The sequence below is a fragment of the Zingiber officinale genome, chromosome 3B (genome assembly GCF_018446385.1).
Source record: "Zingiber officinale cultivar Zhangliang chromosome 3B, Zo_v1.1, whole genome shotgun sequence".
In the NCBI taxonomy this organism is placed as follows: Eukaryota; Viridiplantae; Streptophyta; class Magnoliopsida; order Zingiberales; family Zingiberaceae; genus Zingiber; species Zingiber officinale.
The window spans coordinates 102,057,463-102,082,541 of NC_055991.1; the positions used below are offsets into that span (position 1 = coordinate 102,057,463).

At 37.7% G+C, this 25,079-nt stretch overlaps 1 pseudogene; it reads right to left on the reverse strand.

Moving 5' to 3' along the window:
- LOC122055071 overlaps positions 1-21,023 on the reverse strand; it is a 56,455-nt pseudogene extending 35,432 nt beyond the window's left edge.
- Positions 21,024-25,079: the final 4,056 nt, after the last annotated feature.

Here is a 25,079-nt window from a genome sequence, read left to right on the forward strand (position 1 = left end):
TTTAGAACTCCTAATGAGGAAAATTGGGTCGTTACAAAATAACTAGTATGATGAGGAAGAAAATGTCTAGTTATACCTTCTCTTTGTAAGCTAATGACCTCGAGATCTTCTACTATATTCCTCGCCTCGCCTTGGACGTCGTGTGGGCGACGATCCTCCAAGATGAACACAACCCAAAAGCTTCCTCCTCTTCTTCTAAAATCCGGCCACTACCACCACCAAGGAGAAGAGAGCAAAAGGGAAAAGAGAAGAGAGAGAGGGGTCGGCCACTTGAGATCTCCAAGCAAAAGAATAAGAGTTGTGTCACATGAAGCGCCCTCACCCCTTCTTTTATATTACTTGGCCAAGGCAAATAAGGAAAAGCTTTTTACAAAAAATAAAATCATCCAAGAGTTTTTCCTTTTGCCTTTTTTATTTTTCCTTTTCTTTCCTCTTGATTGAATCAATCACCGATTTTAATTTTGTGATAATTTTAAATAATTTAATATGGCCGGCCACCTGCTTGGGCAACAAGCAAGGTGGCCAGCCACCTCATCAAGGGGAAAAAGGAAATATATTTTTTATAAAATTTTCTAAGAAAACTCTTATAAAATTTTACAAGCTCTCTTTCTTAAAGTAGGAGTTAAAAAAGGAAAGTTCTAAAAATTAAAACCATGTTTTAAAATTTAAAACTTCTCTTACAAAATTTTCTTTTTTAACATGATGATAGAAAATTTTAATTTTAAAACTTTTCTCCCTTTTTTTTTCTAAACCATGAGGATGGTTAAAAAAGGAAAGTTTTAAAACTTTTAAAACTCTCTATTAAAACATGTGGAAAAATTCAAATAAGGAAAGTTTTTAAAATTAAAATCTCTCTTTTAAAACTTATAGTTTTCTACAAAGAGAATATTTTAAAAATTCAAAAACAACCCTCCTTTTTTGAATATTGTGGCTGGCCCCTTCATGCTTGGTCACCAAGCAAAGGGCTGACCCCTATAAAGAGGATGTGTCCGACCCTTGCTTGGTCACCAAGCATTGGACCGGCCCACTTCTTGGACACCAAGAAGAGCCTTACAATTGGATGGACTTAAGGCTATAATGAGGCTACGACAGAGACCTAGAGGAGAAATTGGTTTTGGCCTTCCGATGAGCTTGAGTATCCCGTGCTCGCCCCGAACACACAACTCAAGTTCATCGATAATAACTCATTCAACTAGAGAGTTATTACCGCACTACCCCACCAATCCCAAATTACATTATGGGCTCCTTCGAATTATGAGTATGTTAGTCTCCCTGTGTTTAAGATAACAAATGTCCACTAATTAAGTAAGTTACTGACAATTTACTTAATTAATATCTAGCTCCAAGAGTAGTACCACTCAACTTCATTGTCATGTCGGACTAAGTCCACCTGCAGGGTTTAACATGACAATCCTTATGAGCTCCTCTTGGGGACATTCTCAACCTAGATAAATAGGACACAGATTCCTTCTATAATCAACAACATACACTATAAGTAATATCATTTCCCAACTTATCGGGCATATTGATTTATCGAGCTAAACCTCACCCTTTGATAAGTCAAAGAAATAAATATTAAATATATGTGCTTGATATTATATTAGGATTAAGAGCACACACTTCCATAATGACTAAGGTCTAGTTCTTTTACTAAGTCAGTACAAAAAGAACTTACCTAAATGGTCCTACTCAATACACTTAAAGTGTATCAGTGTAATTTATTAGTCAAGATAAACTAATACTTAATTACATTACGACTATTCTAATGGTTTGTTCCTTTCCATCTTAGTCGTGAGAAACTGTTTATAATTTATAGAGAACCGACAACATGATCTTCTGAGTGCGACACCACACTCCATGTTATCTACTATATAAATTAATTGAACAATTACATTTAACAAAAAAATACAAATATTGACCAATGTGATTCTTTTATTTTAAAAATAAATGTTTACACAAGCTAGTCTTTTAGTATACACTCCAACATGATGGGTATCAAAACTTGGTAGGCATTTCGAGTTGACTTGATTAAGATATAATCTAATCATGAATGTGTATCATATACGCATTAAGGCACTAATTATCCTACATTAGCATGCATCACATACACACAAGCAATCATATATACTGATTAATTAATTGTGATGAGGTTATGGCCCTACTACAATCTTCTCAAGCCAATGAAAAGATCAGACGGTCAACCTAGGGTCAACGACTTCTTTAAGCGCCTCCTTTTGACCGCCATGTGCTGACAGCACCCTCTTCGTAACTCCTTCTTGAGTGGACCTTCCACCACTTCATTTTGTGTATTACAAATATGAAACTCGAGTTACATTCAAGTCTAAAATCTATTTACAAAAGGAACATAATAAAGAAGGAACGACACGCAGGTCACATATCATATACAACACGCACAATACAAAAAATGGCACGCAAACCATATTATGAATTACAATACAATTTTTAACCAATCATATTGGGGTTTTGGGGCCATGACCATCACAATATCATACATAATTTTAAATTATGTATTTTACATAATTTTCTATAATTTTTTACTGTTTTCATCAATTTTATGAGTCATAACTCCCTCGAGGTCCCGTTTAGCGATTTTCGGGCGCGATCGCGAAACAATGCCCCTTGCAGGGTTAGGGGCAGCGCCCCTTCTCACGAAGTGAATATCACGAGTGTCCCATCTTGATCTAACAGCGCCTTAAGTCACTGTCCCAAACAAAAGTAATTTTGTTTGGGCGAGACCTTGCCGTTTCGGAAGGTTTTTCTTGGTAGATGAAGCCTACAAGTGTCCAAGCACTTATTGCTTCGCTTCTACAAGAAAAATACTCACAAAATCCATAAAAATAGAAAAATTACAGAAACTTATAGATCTGAAACCTTTTCATAATAAACAAATACAAACATGTACAAGTTTCGCACGTGACTCTGATACCACTGTTAGCAATTTTGAGCAGCAAAAACCGCTTTTGCGTTGCGAAAACCTTGAAACTAGCCACGAATCCATGCGAAGATAAATAAATAAAATTCATGTACATGTTTGTCTACATTAGATCTACCTTAGATCTACATGAAAAGGAAGTATACCCTTGTAGCGATGCCCTTCGCTTATCCCGCTCGTCCAAACGGTTGTCAGATCTCGTAGAGTGTCAAGTGTACACTCCTCTACACGTATCCACATAGACAAAAGGTGGAGAGAACCACTTAGAGTGTTCTAGCACCCTTGAGAGGTCTTGGAAATGGAGGAGAAGGAGAGAAAGGTAGAGAGGAAGAAGAAGATGCCTTCAATGAGTACACTTACTCCCTTCACTTATGTGGTCAGCCACTTTATTGTGTTCTTTATACCTCCATGTAATACCAAGATTCATGGTTCTTGGTCTTCCTCATGAGGTGGCACACAATGATGTGGCCTTGATGATGTGGAACACCATCATTGGTCGGCCCATGCCAAGTCACAATGAGGTGGCATTTGCTCATCTTCCCTCTTAAGTCAAGTCAAACTTGACCTCTTATCTCCCATGGTTGATCAAATCTACCTTTTGATTCAAATCAATTTAATTTAATGAATCTCTATTCATTAGTTTAAATTGATTTAATGGATCATAATTTAAATTAGACTCATTCGACACATGAATCAAATTGAGTCCAACTCAATTAGTCTAATTTGAATTACTCTTAATCCAATTTGGTTCATCACATGAACCTAATCCTCTTGGTCCATCATATGAACCTAATCTCCATCTAACTGCCCTTTGTGTGTGACCCTATAGGTTCTTGTAACATTGGCAATTCTCCTAAACCCATTTAGAAACACAAGTAATGAGCGGTATCTAGCAACACATCATTACAACCCAAGTTACAAGAATGTTGAGATCCAACATCACCATTGTGACTACTAATTGTGACTTTCACAATATGTGATAATGTCCTTCTATCCTTGACATCTAAATTGATCAATTGAGGCATAGACCATGTCAACCTCTAATCAATTAATGTCTTGAACTCCAAGTAGACTCACTCTAATCAAATGAGCTCAATATCTCATATTGACTCATTTGGGCATGACCATGCACTTAGTGGTCTCACTCTATCAAGAATCATGATGTCACTTCCGTTATATAGGAGGGATAGATCCCATCTACATCACTCACATCCCTCTGCATAATTTTTTGCATACCCAGTAGTCGCCTTTATATTCCACTCATTTACGGGTGACGTTTGATGAAACCAAAGTATGCAACTCCTTATGTAGGGAACCATGGTGACTTCAGGTCCAAGGACTGATAGTCATACTAATAGTCACATGAGAAAGTATATGACACTCATATAACGATCCATGATACTTTCTCATGGCGGGTCATTCAGTATAGATTCTCCAATACATACTCATGTGTCAACTTGATATCTAATATCCATGACTTATGAGATCAAGTCATCGAGTTGACCTACATGCTAGTCTCATCGCATTAACATTGTCCCTGAATGTTAATACTTGACTAGGAATGATTAAGAGTAGTGTTCTCTATATCATCTCATTATCAATTCAACCAATCGATTGATATAGATAAGGACCTTCTACTCAAGGACGCTATTATACCTAGTTATTTGACACCAATACAAGTAAGTATAATAACCATAAAGAAATATCTTTATAAATATATAGGACTATGATACATCGAGTCCATACAACAATCATCATATGATTGGCTCTAGGGCTCTCACTAACAATTTCTACATTGGATTTTATTAGTTAAATGATGAAGAGGTTAAGTTTAGTGGAATATGAATTGCTTAATGAGATTGTAGATGGTGGAATATGGATGATTGGTTTTGGTAAATGATTCATGATAGTTATTTGATTTCATAATTGTTATTCGAAGTATAGGATTGGTTTTCAGATGTGGGGGTTTTATTTTTGGATTAGAGATTGTTGGATCGAAAACGCTAGAGGGGGGGGGTGAATAGCGCTCGTGGCTATTTCGTTCGATTCGAAAATCTTACGTGTAACACAGCGGAAATAAAGCTAAAGCAAACACACAAGAACACGGTCGTTTACTTGGTTCAGAGCCTGTGGCGACTCCTACTCCAAGGTCCGCGGTCGTTGACCGCTTTCGGTGGGCAACAACTATAAGCTTGAAAAGATTGTTACAAGATTATTATAATTAGAACTATGAAATAATACCGACAGTAAGAATATCGAAATCTGGAGTTCCGGGTCGTCGGTATGTCATCACAGCACTTCGGGATGACCTTGTTAGCAGTTGAACGTAGAAGGATCGCTCGTGGATTGTTATTCTAAGCTACAGCTCGAAGTCCCCTTATAAACAGTGTTGGAGGTGCCTCCAAGCCTGTCCGAGGCGCCTCCAACGAGCCGATTCAGCCGCGTAGATCAGCACAGACTCCTTCTGCACTTATCCTCCTCAAGGCGCCTTAAAGGCCAGTCCAAGGCGACTTGAACCCTAGCTCCAAGGCGCCTTCAAGTCCATATGAGGCGCCTTCAGCTTCTCTTCACGGACTCCTTCTGGCTCGCACCCGAGGCACCTCCAAGCCCCATGGAGGCACCTCAGACACTGTTCATCCGAGGCTAAGTGTGCTTCTTTATTCCTGCAAAATGTGTTAGTCCCAAACACACACCCTGCAAACCAAAGGTAGCACAGAAACAATATGATAGATATAATTGACAGTCATCGGACTGTCCGGGTATGACTTCAGATTTCCAACCGGAAACCCTAGGTCGACCCGACGCCTACTATTTCCTCTACGGGGAACGCGTCCTCACCTACTCCACTCAGGAGATTTACATGTTGTCAGTGCAATCTTCCAGATCGACTGGACTTTTGCTCAGCTTTCGAAGCTTCCTGACTTTCTGCTGGACTTCCGCTTCCCGGCTGGTCCAGTCTTTCACCTGGTTCGCGACACCAGGACTTTCCACCAAGGGTTACCCCCCCCCCCCCCCAGGACTTTTGCCTGAAGCTCTCGACCCGCCAAGACTTTCCGCATAGGGTTATCACCCCCTATGACCTAGGGTTACTACCACCTAGGGTTTTCCACCTGCCTAACCACAGCTAGGACTTTTGCCTAAGTATCACTTAGGACTTTCCTGCAAGCCCCATGAACCTTATTAGATAACACCGTAGCTTAACTTTGAACCCTTTGCCATAATCAAAACTCAGGTTCGATCATCTGGTGCTCACTGCACCAACAATCTCTCCCTTTTTTATTATGGCAACCTTGGTTCAAAGTTAAGTAAAACATAACATTAAATAAAGGAATAAATAACGGAAGTTAACCATGAGCATCAATGCATAAATAAAATTTAAAGCTTATGCTCCCCCTTTCATTATGTTTAATTTCTTGATTTCTTAACTTTGACTTTTCTCTCCCCCTTTGACATAAATCAAAAATAATTAAGAAGAGAGAGAAATATTCTATTTAACTTTAAGCTCCCCTGAAGGGTAGCATAGTTAAGTACTTAGATTTTGATAAAAATTTGATTAATTATTTAGCTTAAAAAAGGATTTTGTCATACAAACATAGTCAAATCCTTTGCTTAACAAAACTTAGTCAAATTTGAAAAGATAAAGTTGAAATTCTTTGAAAAAATATTTAGCTAAATTTGAAATTCTTTTGAAAAATACTTAGCTCAATTTATATGGCTTTTGAAAATAATTGTTGTTTTGAAAACTGTCTTTTTGAAAGGATTCTGATAAAATACTTAGCCTTGCTAGAATAAACTTTCATGTAAAGCTTTTAGCTAAGAGAAAATTGTTTTAACTTTGAAAAGTAACTTAGCTAGTTTTTGAAAAATTGAAAATTTAACAACAAATTTTTCAAACAGAAAACACTTAGTCAAATTTGCGTTAGTTTTGAAAGACCTTTTTTTTTGAAAAAAAAATACTTAGCTAAATTTTGAAATGCTTTTGAAAAATATTTTGTTAAGTTCAAAAAGCTTTTTCGAAAAATACTTAGCCGAAAAGAAACTTCAGCTTTGAAGATGATTGTTTTGAAAGGTACTTAGATAAATTAAAAATGCAAAAATACTTAGTAATTTTTCCTGAAAAATAATATTGCCAAAAGGAACTTTATGTAGCTTTCTGAAAATAACTTTGTTTTAAAAAGAGTTTTAAGTATAAGATGATGAAAGGTTTAAAGCTTAATTAAAATGGAAAAAAAAAATTAAAAGAGTTTAACTTTTTAAAAAATAATTAAAACCACGCAATTTATTTTAAAGAAACATAGCTTGACTCCACTCACTCCCCCTTAATTAATGCCAAAATAAGTCCTTAGGGTCCTAGAATCCAAGTATGAAAAAAATATAATATCTATTCCTAATTTTCCATCTCACCCATTCTAGGTTATCAAACTTGTTTAGCTAATGAGTGTGTGTGAGATGAAATTAATTTAACTTTATCACTATTAAATATATTGTCATATAAATTTGTATTTTGATTTTAAAATATGTTACAAATTAATTGAGTTTGCAATCTAAATTTGAAAATATGATTTGAGAATTAAAAGATTGTAGATAATCTATTTGAATTTTGAAATAACTGATACTTTGATTGAAATTAATTAGTCTTTAGAAAACAAAAAATTTTCAAATAATTTTGAAACTAAGTTTTAAAAGATTTTAAAAATGTTTTTTAAAATATTTTTCAAATAATTTTGAAATTAAGTTTTAAAATGTTTTTTTTAAAAAGATTTTTCAAATAATTTTGAAATTAAGTTTTAAAAGATTTTTAAAATATTTTTCAAATAATTTTGAAATTAAGTTTTAAAATAGTTTTCAAATGTTTTTTTTAAAAGATTTTTCAAATAATTTTGAAATTAAATTTTAAAAGATTTTTAAAATTTTTTTAAAAGATTTTTCAAATAATTTTGATATTAAGTTTTAAAAGATTTTTAAAATATTTTTTTAAAAGATTTTTAAAATAATTTTGAAATTAAGTTTCAAAAAAATTTTAAAATGTTTTTTAAATGATTTTTCAAATAATTTTGAAATTAAGTTTTAAAATATTTTTAAAATGTATTTTTTAAAATATTTTTCAAATAATTTAGAAATTAAGTTTTAAAAGATTCTTAAAATGTTTTTTTTTAAAAAGAATTTTCAAATAATTTTGAAATTAAGTTTTAAAAGATTTTTAAAATGTTTTTAAAAGATTTTTCAAATAATTTTGAAATAAAGTTTTAAAAGATTTTTAAAATCTTTTTTAAAATATTTTTCAAATAATTTTAAAATTAAGTTTTAAAATATTTTTTAAAAGATTTTTCAAATAATTTTGAAATTTAGTTTTAAAAGATTTTTAAAATATTTTTTAAAAGATTTTTAATTATTAATTTAATTTGATTTTTAATCATTAATTTAATTTAAATTATTTGTTTGATTTGAATTATTAATTAGTAATTTGATTTGATTAATTTAATTTAATCCTTAGTCATATCACCTGATCCAAATTTCAAATCAAGGAATCCTATAATTTTGTGAGATGAATTAGGTTCAATTCTAGGGTTTGATTTAACTTTGTGTTAGATTCAGGTTTAGTTTTGGGCTCAACAAAATAGACATTCTTTGGATAAACTTCTGGGCTATGGTGAGTCACTTGGACATCATTAAAGTAACCATGCCTTCGAGATTTTCCAAATAGTCCTACCCATTGGATTTAGTACAAAACCTTGGTCTAACTAGTTATGATCCATAAAGGGTAGCTTCGGTTAGTTCCACTTAGCCAAACGCACCAGGTCGAAGCCATATCTTCCTAGACATGCGATGACTAAGCTTCCCCAACGTACTATCATCCAATATTTCACCAGTACCGTGAGTCAAGTTAAACCTAGCCCTTTTTTATTCTATCCTTAATTACCCTGTCGGGTAGTCTACTCTTGGTTACCCTTGTCGGGTAGATTAAGTTTTGGAGGTGCCAGCTATTCTGGAGCCTACCCTTAGATTTTTAAGATTTTGTAAGAATTTAATTTATAAATTTGATTTAAATTTTGAATTAATCTAATTTTGTTTAATTTAATTTAATTTTTAATTAATTTTAATTATATTCTTTTTGTTGGTGCGGGAAGCATCCGACGATCGAACCTGAGTTTTGATAATGGCAAAGGATTCAAAGTTAAGATGTGTGGTAATCTAACAAGGTTCATGGAGCTTGCAGGAAAGTCCTAAGGGTTACTTAGGCAAAAGTCCTAGCTGCGGCTAGGCAGGTGAAAAACCTAGGGGGTGGTAACCCTAGGTCCTAGGGGGAGGTAACCCTAGGTGGAGGAAAACCCTAAGGGGCGGCAACCTTAGGTCCTAGGGGGTGGTAACCCTAGGTGGAGGAAAATCCTAAGGGGCGCCAACCTTAGGTCCTAGGGCGTGGTAACCCTAGGTGGAGGAAAACCCTAAGGGGCGCCAACCTTAGGTCCTAGGGGGTGGTAACCCTAGGTGGAGAAAAATCCTAGGGGGCGGTAACCCTAGGTCCTAGGGGGTGGTAACCCTAGGTGGAGAAAAACCCTAGGGGGCGGTAACCCTATGTCCCAGGGGGTGGTAACCCCAGGCGGAAAGTCTAGTCGGTCTGGAGGACCGGACTGGCATCAGGTAAATCTCCTGAGTGGAGTAGGTGAGGACGCGTTCCCCGTAGAGGGAACATTAGGCGTCGGGTCGACCTAGGGTTTCCGGTCGAAAACTTGAAGTCAAACCCGGTCAGTCCGATGACTGAAAATTTTATTTATTGTATTATCTTTTTGTGTTCTAACTCTGTTTTGCAGGAAACTAATATTTTCGTGCAGGGTTAGAACTGACCGGGATCGGTCGACCGAACCTCCAACCTACCACATCATATCTCCAAAATCTGGACCGGGCTCGACCAGGGATCGGTCGACCGGACCTGGGATAGGTGTCGACTAGATCAAGCCGAGGTGTGCGGGTCAGAGGAGACTGATCGGTTGACCGAACCCTGGGATCGGTCGACCGAACGCAGGGATAGAGTTTGACCAGATCGAAGCGGAGCGACGGATGGACAGATCAGATGTGGTGGAGATCAGCTGATCGGTCGACTGAACGTGAGGATCGGTCAACCGATCCGCTTCGGGTCAAAGCTGATCCCGAGACTTGGGGATCTAGATCAGACCTTGCAGAGCTATAAAAGGAAGCCTCGAGGTGCAGCTCAAAACATCAACTCCGAACAGAAAACTCTGCTCTTCCGTGTGCTGCTGCTAAACGCCTCAACAACGCTCTGCTACTCCAACGAATCAATCCAAAGTTTTCTATTCTCCTTTTCATTGGTATAGTTTTATTTACTGCAATTACTTGTACTTATTCACTTGTAAAGATTTGCGCTATATAGTTGTTGCCCACCGAAAGCGGTCAAGGATCTTGGGCCTTCGAGTAGGAGTCGAGATAGGCTCCGAACGAAGTAAATCAATTGTGTCTTTGCATTTACTTTACTTTTCGTTTCCGCTGCGTTACTTTAGTTACTCGAACGATTTCCGTAAATCGTTAAAATAGCCACGAGCGCTATTCACCCCCCCCCCCCTCTAGCGCTTTCGATCCATCACTTTTAATGGTTTATCTTTTTATTAAGACAGTTTTTCTTCTGGCTCCCCCTAGATCATAGCCTCGATATGGACTATCAAGGTAATTGACTTGATCCTTGGGGACCCAATATTGACCAAGTCCAACTTGATTGATCAGGTTAGACTTAGGTACCTATGCTTGGAGTACCTTTCTATTTGATCTATTAACGAGTGATAAATATGAGTGGTATTTCCTTTTAGTCTTGAATCCAAGTCCGGATCGGTTGTAAACGGCTTTTTGTTTTCTGAGAATCAGATCAAGATGTTTGGAACGCAAAGTAAACCGTTCCAACATGTTCTTGAGTTCTTTAACTTGAGTTTTCAAATTGGAATTTTCTTCCTCAAGTTGTTGGACTTGGGTTGAATTTCCAATTTGAGCTGGCTCAGTTAAAGGACTCGAGTTACTCACTTCCATAAGGGTTGTTACCTCCTTTTAGAGTGACTTGACTCGGACGTTGGATTTAGCCAATTTCTTAAGTAAGTAAGAAATTAAGTTTTCCGAATCATCTAGGTTTATACTAGACATTATAGAACTTACAGTGGGTTTGGGTCCTTCAGAAACAGATACAGATCCGTGGCTTCACTCAGACTCGGTGTCTGATTCGTTCTCGGTTTCGGATTCAAACTCGGACTCGGTTTTGGCAACATGTGCTAATACTGGTGTTGGATCGAGACGCGCTAGAGGGGGGGTGAATAGCGCTCGTGGCTATTTGTTCGATTATCGGAATCGTAAAACGTTCGTAGAGTAATTAAAGCAGCGGAATAAAGGAAACAAACACAAGAACACAGTGGTTTACTTCGTTCGGAGCCTAGGTCGACTCCTACTCGAAGGCCCGCGATCCTTGATCGCTTTCCGTGGGCAACAACTATAATTTCGTATGAATATTACAGATTAATTACGAAATGTAACTGCAATTAAAATTATACCGACAACAGTAGTAGAAAAGAAATCTGAGCTTCGGGTCGTCGGAATGTTGCAACAGCACTTCGGAAGCAACACTTGAGCAGAACACAGCAGAATGGAAGCTTGGAAGTTGTTTTTTCAAGCTGCTGGTCGAGACCCCTTATAAAGGGGGTCCAAGGCGCCTTAACTGTTCACCAAGGCGCCTTGAACGAGCCGAGTCACCCGCGTGGATCAGCACGGACCTGGTCGAACTCTATCTGGTTCAAGGCGCCTTCAGCCTATCCAAGGCGCCTTCAACCTCCGGTCCAAGGCGCCTTGAACTCTATTCAAGGCGCCTCCTGTCTGCTGCGCTCGTGCACCGAGGTGCCTCCAAGCTCCATGGAGGCGCCTCGACCGCTTATCCGAGGTCTTTTTCCCACTTTGGTCCCTCGCAAGATATGTTAATCCCAAAATATCCCGCTGCACAAAGTTAGCACAAAAAGTGATATAAGTATTGAAATATTTGACAGTCTCTGGACTCTGACTTCGGGTTTCCAACCGAAACCCTAGGTCGACCCGACGCCATCTGTTCAACGGGAACGCGCCCTCACCTACTCCACTCAGAGATTTACTAGACGATCCTCCGATCGACTGGACTTTTGCTCCGCACTCGATGCTTCCGGACTTCTCACGAACATCCGCTCACCGCCAGCCTGACTTTCACCGGTTCGCGACACTGGACTTTCCACCTAGGGTCATCACCCCCTAGGACTTTTGCCTGAAGCCATCGACCTGCCAAGACTTTTCGCATAGGGTTACCACCCCCTATGACCTAGGGTTACCACCCCCTAGGGTTTTACCTTGCCTAACCGCAGTTAGGACTTTCCTGAAACACTCAGCAAAAGCTGTCAGATAACAAAGCACCTTAACTTTGAATCCTTTGCCATTATCAAAACTTAGGTTCGATCGTCGGATGCTTCCCGCACCAACAATCTCCCCCTTTTTGATTATGGCAACACGTAATTCAAAGTTAAGAAAAACAACATATGTAATAACTGCATAAAGTTAACCAAGCTTAAGTAAATAAACTTTAAAAGCAATAACAGTTAAGCTGGAAACTTTATACTTTGTAATATTAAACTCCCCCTTAATAAAAGCCCTCCTTTTATTAAATACTTGAATTTAACTTTAATTTACCTACTCTCTGCTTTGAATTTTCCTTTAACTTTAATATTTAACTTTAATTTACCTACTCTCCCCCTTTGCCATATATCAAAAATAAACCAGTTTGAAAGTAGATTTGTATTTTTCTGAAGGAAAATTTTCTTCTTAGCAAAAACGACTTAGCTTTTTGAGTTTTGGAATTTGCCAAATTTGAAAATACTTAGCTATATATTCAGCTTCGAAATGATTTGTATTGAGAAAATATTTTGCCAAATAGCTAAGTTTAGAGTACAATCTAACTAAGTCTAGTTAAAATAGTCTTAAAATTAACTAAGTTTGAAAATATGAGTATTTGAATTTTTAATAAAAGGATTTGCTTAGAAGTTATAAAATATAAGGTCACTTAAAAAAATAACTTTAAAACGTTATAAAAAGATGACTAGATTTGAATACTCAATTACACGGACAAGTTTTTTGAAAAACTGTAATTAAGTTTTGAATACTCATATTGAAGAAACTTTGATATTAAATATTTAGTTTTAGGACAGAGGGAGTAGCAGTAGTTTGTTTTCTAGTCCAAGCATGAGTCAAATTAAATTATTGAGTTTAATTTGATTAAGTATCAGAGCCTTAAAATAATCAGGTAAGGTAATTTGATTAGAACCTTAAAGTACAATCATGCTTAAAAAAAATTGAAACACACTTTTCCCAATTGTCTAACCTTTAGCTACTTGCTGATTGCCTAGAGGGCAGTAGCTTTCACATGGTTAGTCAAATTAAATCCATTTGGTCCAGTTAGAGTTGGCTAGAGCTGGAAGACTTGACTTGATTATTATTTATGATGTGTTTAACGCCCAGACTCATATCGATGCACAAATATAAGCATTCCTGAGTCCAGGCTGTACCCTATGCATCTCACGCTATTCTAAGTTTGTCAAACACAAGCAAGGTATACCTAGGTGATTGTGAGATGCTCTGGCTTTAATCTAGGGGTACATGATATCTAGGGGAAAACCTAAGCTAAATCCAAATTTTAAAAATCTAACAAAATTGGAGTTTTGAAAACTGTTTTTCCTAGAATTTGAATAAGTGATAAGTAAACTCAGATTTTGTGAAACTGAATAAGTATATATTACTTCAGATTTTGTGAAACTGAATAAGCATGCAAATATTACTTCAAGGAAGTCTAAACAAGGGAGACAACAATCCACAGAAAAATGCATAACAGAGTCATATCAAATAGCAGGGTCATCTGCTCGAGGAGAAATAGCTGGAGGATCATGGGGCTGCTCCGGTGCTGGCTGACCTAGCCGTCGTATCTCGTCACGAAGGGACGTAAATCCGGCAGCTATCTCGGATCGAATAGATAGAACTATCCGTCGTGTCTGGATGGACTCGACCTCGAGTCGAGCAAGTCTGTCCTCGACGGAGAGTGAGGAAGAGGTCGAAGGTCCAGCTGAGGTGGATGGTCTGGTAGACGGGGAGGGATCTGAGAAAAGATCCTCAGCTAAGAAATCAGCCCACTCCTCTCCCTCGCCTGGTATATCCTCGGTTGCTGGAGCGATAGGGGCAGCTGCTGGCTGTGGTCGTCCTATCAAAGCTAGAACTCCATCAGCTGTGATATCGGCACCGGCTAGTCTACAACTACGGGATCCTAGCTCATCATATATAGTAAGAGGAATGACTGTTCCTCTGGTCACATCTATACCCTCTATGGTCGAAAAGAAGCGTGTCAGAATATGACAATAGGGCATGTGGACTATCTTGGAGGTGACTGTCCCAGATGCACAGATAATGTTCTGGAACATATGCAGGGCAATATCGATATCAAATCGATGACACAGGGCGTACAAGAAGAATGAGTGTGAAGATCTCATCTTCGGGACATCCCGAGATGAGATCGGCAGAATGCATGCTGTCAGGACCCTATACATCACGTAGTCCTGAACCCGAAGAGTAACTGACCTGACCTCAGTCAAGTCAGCAGGTCTCGCTTCCCCGAGGAAATACGTATAGATAGTATCTAACGTAATGTGGGAGTAAGGATCGCCAAATGGCAGATCCCTACTGGGGTAGCATAGAAAGGTAGACTCAGAAGCCCTAAGTCTTAGGGTGGTGCGTAGCAGAGTGGGAGTAAGCTCAATGTCCACGCCAGAAACTCTAGTGCTGTACCTATTATCATCAACCCTCTCAAGGTTGTGATAAAACTGTGCACATAACTCCTGGTTTACCGTATCGGTGCAGTAAACCAATTGATCCAGTTGATAGTGTTCTATCATTTGAATAGTTGGTTGACAATACTGGGTAAAAAAAGTCTTATTTACATATCTAGGTTTGATAGGTTCAAAGATGTAATTAGCAAAGGTATCCCTAAGATGTATAGTCGGGAATCTGATATTTGCTGATGGAATTCTAGCTGGATTAAGGTCAACATGTCGGCGTTTCCTATTTTTAACGATTTTGCCAAAAATTGACCGAAATAAGCAAAAATTCTAAATAAAACTTGATCGGAAGGGATTAGGATTATACCTAGGAGGCATTGTCACGTAAAAAGGGAAAAAAACGGTTGAGGGCGCCTTAGTTGGGAAGAAAACGCACGAGTATCGCGTGCTCGGCGTCGGCAGAAAACGAACAGAAAGGCTTCTGTTCGTTTTGATATAAAGTGTTGAAGGCGCCTTAAAACAAGGTTTAAGGCGCCTTATATACGTTGGAGGCGCCTTGGATTGATCCGAGGCGCCTTAAGAAGAAGCGGCGGGAATTTTCCCGCCGCTTGTTAGGGCGCCTCCTTTTGATGGGAGGCGCCTCCGATAAGTTCCACGCGATTTTTTTTTTTATTTAATTAAATTAATAAATTTTGAAGAGATTTTAAAAATAATTTTAAAGTTGAAAAAATTTAAGGAATTTTGAAATTGAGTTTTAAAAATAATTTTGAAATTGAGTTGTAAAAATAATTTTGAAATTGAGTTTTAAAATAATTTTGAAATTGAAATTGAGTTTTAAAATAATTTTGAAATTGAAATTGAGTTTTAAAATAATTTTGAAATTGAGTTTTAAAATAATTTTGAAATTGATTTTTAAAATAATTTTGAAATTGAGTTTTAAAAATAATTTTGAAATTGAGAAAATAATTTTGAAATTGAGTTTTAAAATAATTTTGAAATTGAGTTTTAAAATAATTTTGAAATTGAGTTTTAAAATAATTTTGAAATTGAGTTTTAAAAAAAAATTTGAAATTGAGTTTTATTATAATTTTGAAATTGAGTTTTATTATAATTTTAAAATTGAGTTTTAAAAATAATTTTGAAATTGAGTTTTAAAAATAATTTTGAAATTGAGTTTTAAAAGTAATTTTGAAATTGAGTTTTAAAAATAATTTTGAAATTGAGTTTTAAAAATAATTTTGAAATTGAGTTTTAAAGATAATTTTGAAATTGAGTTTTAAAGATAATTTTGAAATTGAGTTTTAAAATAATTTTGAAATTGAGTTTTAAAAGTAATTTTGAAATTGAGTTTTAAAAATAATTTTGAAATTGAGTTTTAAAATAATTTTGAAATTGAGTTTTAAAATAATTTTGAAATTGAGGTTTTTAAAATAATTTTGAAATTGAAGTTTTTTAAAATAATTTTGAAATTTAAGTTTTTAAAATAATTTTGAAATTGAAGTTTTTAAAATAATTTTGAAATTGAAGTTTTTAAAATAATTTTGAAATTTAAGTTTTTAAAATTATTTTGAAATTGAAGTTTTTAAAATCATTTTGAAATTTAGTTTTTAAAATAATTTTGAAATTGAAGTTTTTAAAATCATTTTGAAATTTAGTTTTTAAAATAATTTTGAAATTTAAGTTTTTAAAATAATTTTGAAATTTAAGTTTTTTTTTTTTTTAAAATTTTAAATTTCTTAATCATCTCACCCGACCTAAATTTTCAATCAGGTAATCCTATAATTGTTGTGAGATGAATTATAATTCAATTTTAAGGTTTGGGTTAACTTTGTGTTAGATTCAGGTTTAGCTTTGGGTTCAACAAGTAAGCATTCTTTAGATAAACTTCTGGGCTATGGTGAGTCACAAGGAACTCATTAAAGTAACCATGCCTTCGAGGTTTTCCAAATAGTCCTACCCATTGAGCTTAGTACTAAACCTTGGTCTAACTAGTTAGGATCCATTTAAGGGTAGCTTCGGTCAGTTCCACTTGGCCAAATGCACCAGGTCGAAGCCATATCTTCCTAGACATGCGATGCCCAAGTTTCCCTAACGTACTATCATCAAAAAACTTCACTAGTACTGTGGGTCAAGTTAATCCTTGCCTTTTAATCTAACCTTAATTACCCTGCCGAGTAATCTACTCTTGTTTTACCCACTTCGGGTAGATTAGGTTCAGTTACCCTGCCGGGTAGTTTAGTTGGGGGTGCCAGCGAGTCTGGATCCTCCATCTTTATTTTGAGTTTTAATTTAATTTCAAATCTTGAATTTAATTTTCAATTTTGAAGTTGATTTTAATTTTAAATTTTGAATTTATAATTTAATTTTGAATTTTGATTTTAATTTTTAATTTCAATTTAGAATTTTGAATTTAATTTTAATTTCGAATTTTGAATTTTATTTTTAATTTCAATTTCGAATTTTGAATTTTGATTTTAATTTTTAATTTCAATTTAGAATTTAGAATTTAATTTTAATTTCGAATTTTGAATTTTATTTTTAATTTCAATTTCGAATTTTGAATTTTGATTTTAATTTTGAATTTATAATTTAATTTTGAATTTTGAATTTAATTTTAAATTTTGAATTTAATTTTAATTTCAATTTCGAATTTTGAATTTTAATTTCAATTTAGAATTTAGAATTTTAAATTTTTAGGATTGTTTTTCTTTTTGCTCCCCCTGGATCATGGCCTCGATATGGTCTATCGAGGTAGTATATTTGATCCTTCGGAACCCAGTATTGGCCAAGTCCAACTTGATTGACCAAGTTAGACTTGGAGACCCATGCTTGGACTGATTTAATACTTTGTTTGTTTATTAATTATAAATAAGATCTATATTTACTTTTGTATCCCAGCCCAGTTCTGTTGTAGACGACTCTTTGTGTCCCAAGAATCAAGTCCAAATTCTTGGAGCCCAAAGTAAACCGTTCTAAGGTATTTTCTAAATCTTTAACCTGATTTGTTAGACTTGAATTTTCTTCCTCAAGTTTTTGAACTTGAGTTGGAAATTCAGTCTGACTCTGGTCAGGTGAGGGTTTGGTGTCAGCCACTTCTTTAAGGACACTTACTTCCTTTAGAAGTGACTTAACTTTCAGGTTTGACTTAGCTAATTTGCGCAATAAATAGCTAACTAAAATGTTCAACCGGGAGATACTTACAATGGAGTCTGGTCCTTCGGAAACGGATACGGATCCGTGGCTTTGCTGACTCGCCTCGCACTCGCCTCGCATCCGTGATTCGACGACTTGGTCCCGCCATTAATGGGAGTAGACTGCTTGTTCGAGCTCGTCGTCGCCGCCTCCGATGAAGATTCGTCCCATGTTGCCTTAAGGACCTTTTTCCTTCTTTGCTTTTGACCTCCTTGAGGTTAGGGCTTGGATTTGATGTGCCCTTTTTGGTTACACCCGTAGCATGTAACTTCAAACTTCATCTTTGTATTTTGTGGGCCTTCCTTTGATTTTACTGCCTTCTTTAGATCTCTTTTGTCGAATCCTTTCGTCTTGTAGAGCTTCTTCACGAGGTTTACCACTCGGTTGTAATGTCACCTTCTTCATCGCCAGAGTCTGGTTCAGCTTCGATGCTGGTTCGGTTCTCGTCGTGGTCTCGGTTCCCGGGTTCGGCTTGTACCTACAACCAACGCAATACCTTTCTCGGTTGGCTGTGCATTAGTCTGCTCATGAAGTTCAAATTCACTAAAAGTTCATCTAGTTTTAGTAGGCATCTACCATTGATGCCCACAATGTATTCCTTGGAAACGAGTTTAGGGCATACCTTATTACGTCCCGATTTTCTATCTTCCGGCCAATTCCGTGAAGAGAGTTAAGGATGTCTTGTATTCTCGCGTGAAGAGAACTCGCTGTTTCGCCTTCCTGCATTTTTAGATTATATAATTTATTAAGTAAAAGATCTCTTTTACTTACCTTAGTCGTCAGTGCCTTCATGGAGTTCGATGAGCTTTTCCCAGAGCTCCTTTGCAAAGGAGAACGGGCCAACTCGTTGAGTTCTTCCTTGGTAAGACCACACCGAGGGTGCAGTAGCTTTGCGGGCCCACCTTTTTATTAGAGAAGGCCCCACTCTCGCAGGTGTAGTTTTGCCGTCATCGATTGCGCCAATTCCGCCTTTATGATCATCCACGCTTGAATTGTATCTTTAGATACGCTTCCATTCTTCCTTCCTCGTAGCCAAAATCCTCTCCGGAGAATAGCGGGGACGGTGCCGAAACCCTCTTGTTGGGCCATTTATAATATGTAACAAAAGAAAACAACAGAATATGTTCCAAGACTAAGTCTTGGATTAGTAGTGCTGGAATAAAGAATAATAAAAACGAACTCGAGTGGTGTTGCACCTACTTCGAGCAAAAGTCGATTCGAGGGAAACAAAAATTAGAATATAGCTATAAGGCTAAATTCTAATTCGACTCCGAAAACGAAAAAAAATTGCGAAAAATTTGTTTTGAAAGGTGGTTGCACCAATTCAAAACGACCCCGCTCTGATACCAATTGTTGGATCGAGACGCGCTAGAGGGGGGGGGTGAATAGCGCTCGTGGCTATTTGTTCGATTATCGGAATCGTAAAACGTTCGTAGAGTAATTAAAGCAGCGGAATAAAGGAAACAAACACAAGAACACAGTGGTTTACTTCGTTCGGAGCCTAGGTCGACTCCTACTCGAAGGCCCGGGATCCTTGATCGCTTTCCGTGGGCAACAACTATAATTTCGTATGAATATTACAGATTAATTACGAAATGTAACTGCAATTAAAATTATACCGACAACAGTAGTAGAAAAGAAATCTGAGCTTCGGGTCGTCAGAATGTTGCAACAGCACTTCGGAAGCAGCACTTGAGCAGAACACAGCAGAATGGAAGCTTGGAAGTTGTTATTTTGAAGCTGCTGGTCGAGACCCCTTATAAAGGGGGTTCAAGGCGCCTTATACTGTTCACCAAGGCGCCTTGAACGAGCCGAGTCACCCGCGTGGATCAGCACGGACCTGGTCGAACTCTATCTGGTTCAAGGCGCCTTCAGCCTATCCAAGGCGCCTTCAGCCTATCCAAGGCGCCTTCAACCTCCGGTCCAAGGCGCCTTGGACTCCATTCAAGGCGCCTCCAGTCTGCTGCGCTGGCCTTTTCCTGGCTCGTACCCGAGGTGCCTCCAAGCTCCATGGAGGCGCCTCGGCACTGTTTATCCGAGGTCTTTTTCCCACTTTGGTCCCTGCAAGATATGTTAATCCCAAAAATATCCTGCTGCACAAAGTTAGCACAAAACAGTGATATAAGTATTGAAATATTTGACAGTCTCTGGATTCTCGACTTCGGGTTTCCCACCGAAACCCTAGGTCGACCCGACGCCAACTGTTCGGGAACGATCCTCACCTACTCCACTCAGAGATTTACTGTTGCCGACGATCCTCCGGATCGACTGACTTTGCTCGCACTCGATGCTTCGGACTTTCTCACGAGCATCCGCCCACCGGCCAGACTTTCACCGGTTCGCGACACGGGACTTTCCACCTAGGGTTACCACCCCCTAGGACTTTTTCCTGAAGCCATCGACCTGCCAAGACTTTCCGCATAGGGTTACCACCCCCTATGACCTAGGGTTACCACCCCCTAGGGTTTTACCTTGCCTAACCGCAGTTAGGACTTTCCTGAAACACTCAGCAAAAGCTATCAGATAACAAAGCACCTTAACTTTGAATCCTTTGTCATTATCAAAACTTAGGTTCGATCGTCGGATGCTTCCCGCACCAACAACTGGTAGAGCGAGGAGGCTAGCTTGTTCTTCTTCATCGGATTCAGATTCGTTTGATGACTCGGACCATGTTGCCTTTAACACTTTCTTCATCTTGCTTGTACCTACAAATGACGCTACACCTTTCACGGCTGGAGTAGTATTAGTCTGCTCAAATAATTCGTTAATTAAAACATGCTTACCTATTTTCGTATCAGAAATATCTTCATGAAGCTCAATCAACTTCTCCCATAACTCCTTCGCACTTGAGAACTTTCCAACTCGATCAAGCTCTGAATTTGTTAGTCTGCACTGTAGGGTGTAGGTTGCTTGGCGTTGGCCTCTACTTTCTTGATTAGGATAGGATCCCAGTTCTCGCATGGTGTTGGTTTGCCGGTTCCGTCAGTTGGTAGTTCGAATCCAGGCTTGACCATCATCCATATGTCGAGCTGGGCCTGGAGAAAAGACTCCATTCGGCACTTCCAATAGCCGAAGTCTTCGCCAGAGAAGAGCGGGGGACGAGCAGTGTTGTAGCCTTCTTGATGGGCCATTTGAGAAATGGATCTTGCACACAAAGAAACAAGAAAGCTTGTTCCAAGACTTGGTCTTGGATTATTAATGCAGAATAAAGATAGAAATAACAATTTACAAATTTTGGAAGAAAAATTAATAAAATAATAAAAAATTTATTATTTCAAAATTTGCTAAATGCGATATTTCATTAATCTCAATCAATTGTGAAAAGATGAAAATGAATTTTTTAAAAATAGTTTTGGAGGGAAAAAACGAAAGTGCTAGAGGGGGAGGGGGGGGGTGAATAGCGCTCGTGGCTATTTCGTTCGATTCGAAAATCTTACGAGTAACGCAGCGGAAATAAAGCTAAAGCAAACACACAAGAACACGATCGTTTACTTGGTTCGGAGCCTATAGCGACTCCTACTCCAAGGCCCGCGGTCGTTGACCGCTTTCGGTGGGCAACAACTATAAGCTCGAAAAGATTGTTACAAGATTATTACAATTAGAACTATGAAATAATACCGACAGTAAGAATATCAAAATCTAGAGTTCCGGGTTGTCGGTATGTCGTCACAGCACTTCGGGATGACCTCGTTAGCAGTTGAACGCAGAAGGATCACTCGTGGATTGTTATTTTAAGCTACTGCTCGAAGTCCCCTTTTAAACAGTGTTAGAGGCGCCTCCAAGCCTGTTCAAGGCGCCTCCAACGAGCCGATTCAGCCGCGTAGATCAGCGCAGACTCCTTTTGCACTTATCCTCCTCAAGGCGCCTTAAAGGCCAGTCCAAGGCGCCTTGAACCCCAGCTCCAAGGCGCCTTCAGCTTCTCTTCGCGGACTCCTTCTGGCTCGCACCCTTTGATAAGTTAGAGAAATAAATACTAAATATATGTGCTTGTTATTATATTAGGATTAAGAGCACACACTTCCATAACAACTACACTTAACAATAAATGTAGACATTTGACCAATGTGATTCTTTTATTTCAAAAATAAATGTTTACAAAAACTAGGCTTTTAGTATAAATGTCTACAAATAAAGTAGGAGTCGACCTAGGCTCCGAACCAAGTAACCGAACCTGAGTCTTTATATTCCGCTGCATGACTTTGTCTTAAACTATCAAAAGAAATGTTTTTAAAAAGCGTGATATTCACCCCCCCCCTCTATCGCACTCATCCAATCCAATAATTGGTATCAGAGCCTCGTAACTCTGAAATTACTTAACCATTTTTCAAAGCACTTTTAAAACCTTTTCTTTTCACTTATTCATTTTCTTTTTCTTTTAGAATTTTCCTTTTTTTTCCAGCACTACTAATCCCAAGACGAGAGTCTTGGAAATTCTTTTTGTTTCTCAATTTTTGGTGCAAGAACAAATGGCGCAATCTTAGGGATATTCGACTGTGCATCCTCCACTATTCGATGGAAGCGATTTCCCATACTGGAAAAAGTGGATGGAAGTTTTTCTCAAAACAGACATTGATCAATGGTTCATTATCAGATGCGGCTACACATCACCAGTCAAGAACATAGAGGAATGGACAGAAGAAATATAGAAGAAAGTACATATCGATTCAAAGACACTCAACACTTTACAATGTGGATTATCAAAAGAAGAATTAAAACGAGTCGGGCCCTTCGAAAATGCAAAAGAGTTGTGGGATAAGTTAGTCAAACTACATGAAGGGACAAACGAGACAAAGGTAATAAAGCGTGATCTTTTATTAAATTCATTACTAAATATTAAATTGCTAGATGGTGAGTCGGCAAGCCAACTACACATGAGAATTAAGGGCAACCTCAATGGACTACATATCATCGTGTTAGCTAGAGCCCTAGAGCCAATCATTTGATGATTGTATTTTTGGACTTATTGTATCATATTCTATATAAATAAAGGCATTTGGATTTTGGTTATTATACTTACTTGTATTGGTGCCAAATAAACTAAGTATAAAATGTCCTTGAGTAGATGGTTCTCACCTATATCAATCGGTTAGTTGAACCGATAGTGAGATGATATAGGGAACACTACTCTTAATCATTCCTAGTCGAGTATTAACATTCAGGGACAATGTTAATGCAATAAGACTAGCATGTAGGTCAACTCGATGACTTGATCTCACAAGTCATGGATATAGAGATATCAAGTTGACACATGGGTATACATTAGAGAATGTATACTGAATGACCCGCCATGAGAAAGTATCATGGATCGTTATATGAGTGTCATATACTTTCTCATGTGGCTATTAGTATGACTATTAGTCCTTTGACCTGAAGTCACCATGGATCCCTACATAAGGAGTTATGTACTTTGGTTTCGTCAAACGTCACCCATAACAGGGTGGACTATAAAGGCAATTACTGGGTATGTAATAAATTATGCAGAGGGATGTGAGTGATGTAGATGGGATCTATCCCTCTCATATGACGGGAGCGACATCAATATTCTTGATAGAGTTAGACCACGAAGTGCATGGCCATGCCCAAATGAGTCAACATTAGATGTTGAGCTCATTTGATCGAGTGAGTCTACTTGGAGTTCAAGATTTAGATTGGTCAGAGGATGACACGGTCTATGCCTCACATTGATCAATCTAGATATCTAGGATAGAAGGACACTTGTCATATTTTGTGAGGAGTCACAATTAGTAGTCACAAGGTGATGTCAGATCTCGACATTCATGTAACTTTGGTAGTAATGATGTGTTGCTAGATACCGCTCATTACTTATGCTCCTAAATGGGTTTAGGGCATTGCCAACGTTACAAGAACCTATAGGGTCACACACTAAGGACAATTAGATGGAGATTAGGTTCATATGATGAACCAAGAGGATTAGATTCATTTGATGAATCAAATTGGATTAAGAGTAATCCTAATTGGGCTAACTTGAGTTGGACTCAAGTTGATTCATGTGTTCAATGAGTATAATTTAGATTATGACTCATTGAATCAATTTAATTTAATGAATTAGATTCATTATATAAATTAAATTGGCTTGAATCAAATGGTTAGATTAGATCAACCATGGAAGAGATTTGGTCAAGTTTGACTTGACTTGAGAGGAAGATTAAAAGTCTAGTTTGACTTGACTTTATGCCACCTCATTGGTGAGTTGGCATTGATGTGGACTAATGATGTTACTTCACATCATCATGGTTGCCACCTCATGGGAGTTACTAGTGAGTGCCACCTCATGGAGGTTACATTCTCTCCATGATGACAACTTAATGCATTAATGAGGGGAGTTACACATGAGAAAGGTGGCCGACCACATTTTGAATGGGGTGTGAATTGATTTTCATTATTCATTCAAGTGTGGAATTTTGCATCTTCTTCCTCTCAAGCTCTCCCTCTCCTCCTTCCTTGGCTGAACCACATAGGTGCTAGCACACCTTGGTTTTTGGTCACCTCCACCTAGTGTGTTCGTGTGGATACGTGTAGAGAGTTGTCTACATTGACAACTTCGAGATCCGGCGTACCGAGGACGAGAGGGATACGCAAAAAGGGCACGCAACAAGGGTAAAGATCTTCATCATGTAGATCTAGAAGTTTTGTAACTCGTACTCGTATGTTTTTGAATTTTTCTTCGCACGAGATCCGTTGGCTAGGGTGATTCGGGGTTTCCGTGACGCGAAAAAGTGGTTTTCGCAGCTCGAAAAACCCAACACATCGGTCATCAACTTGAGAACCGTTATATCATCAGGTATACACTTAACTCATTCCCTCGAAACTCCTTATGGGCATCTATTATAGATGCCTATAAAATTGTGAAGGATCCTTTTACTATTAAATTAGATAAATTATTTTGTGAATTAACATTACATGAGCAGACTAACTTGAGTCAAACCAGGAAAGGGTTAGCTTTGTATGCAGGACCAAACAAGGAAGTTCAACCCCGAACAAAACTAGAACCAAAGCACTTGAGTCATATAGCATTTATGGCAAGGACAGAAGAGTCCGAATCCGAGTCTGAAGATGAGTACAAGTTAGAGTCCAACGAAGAGTCTGAG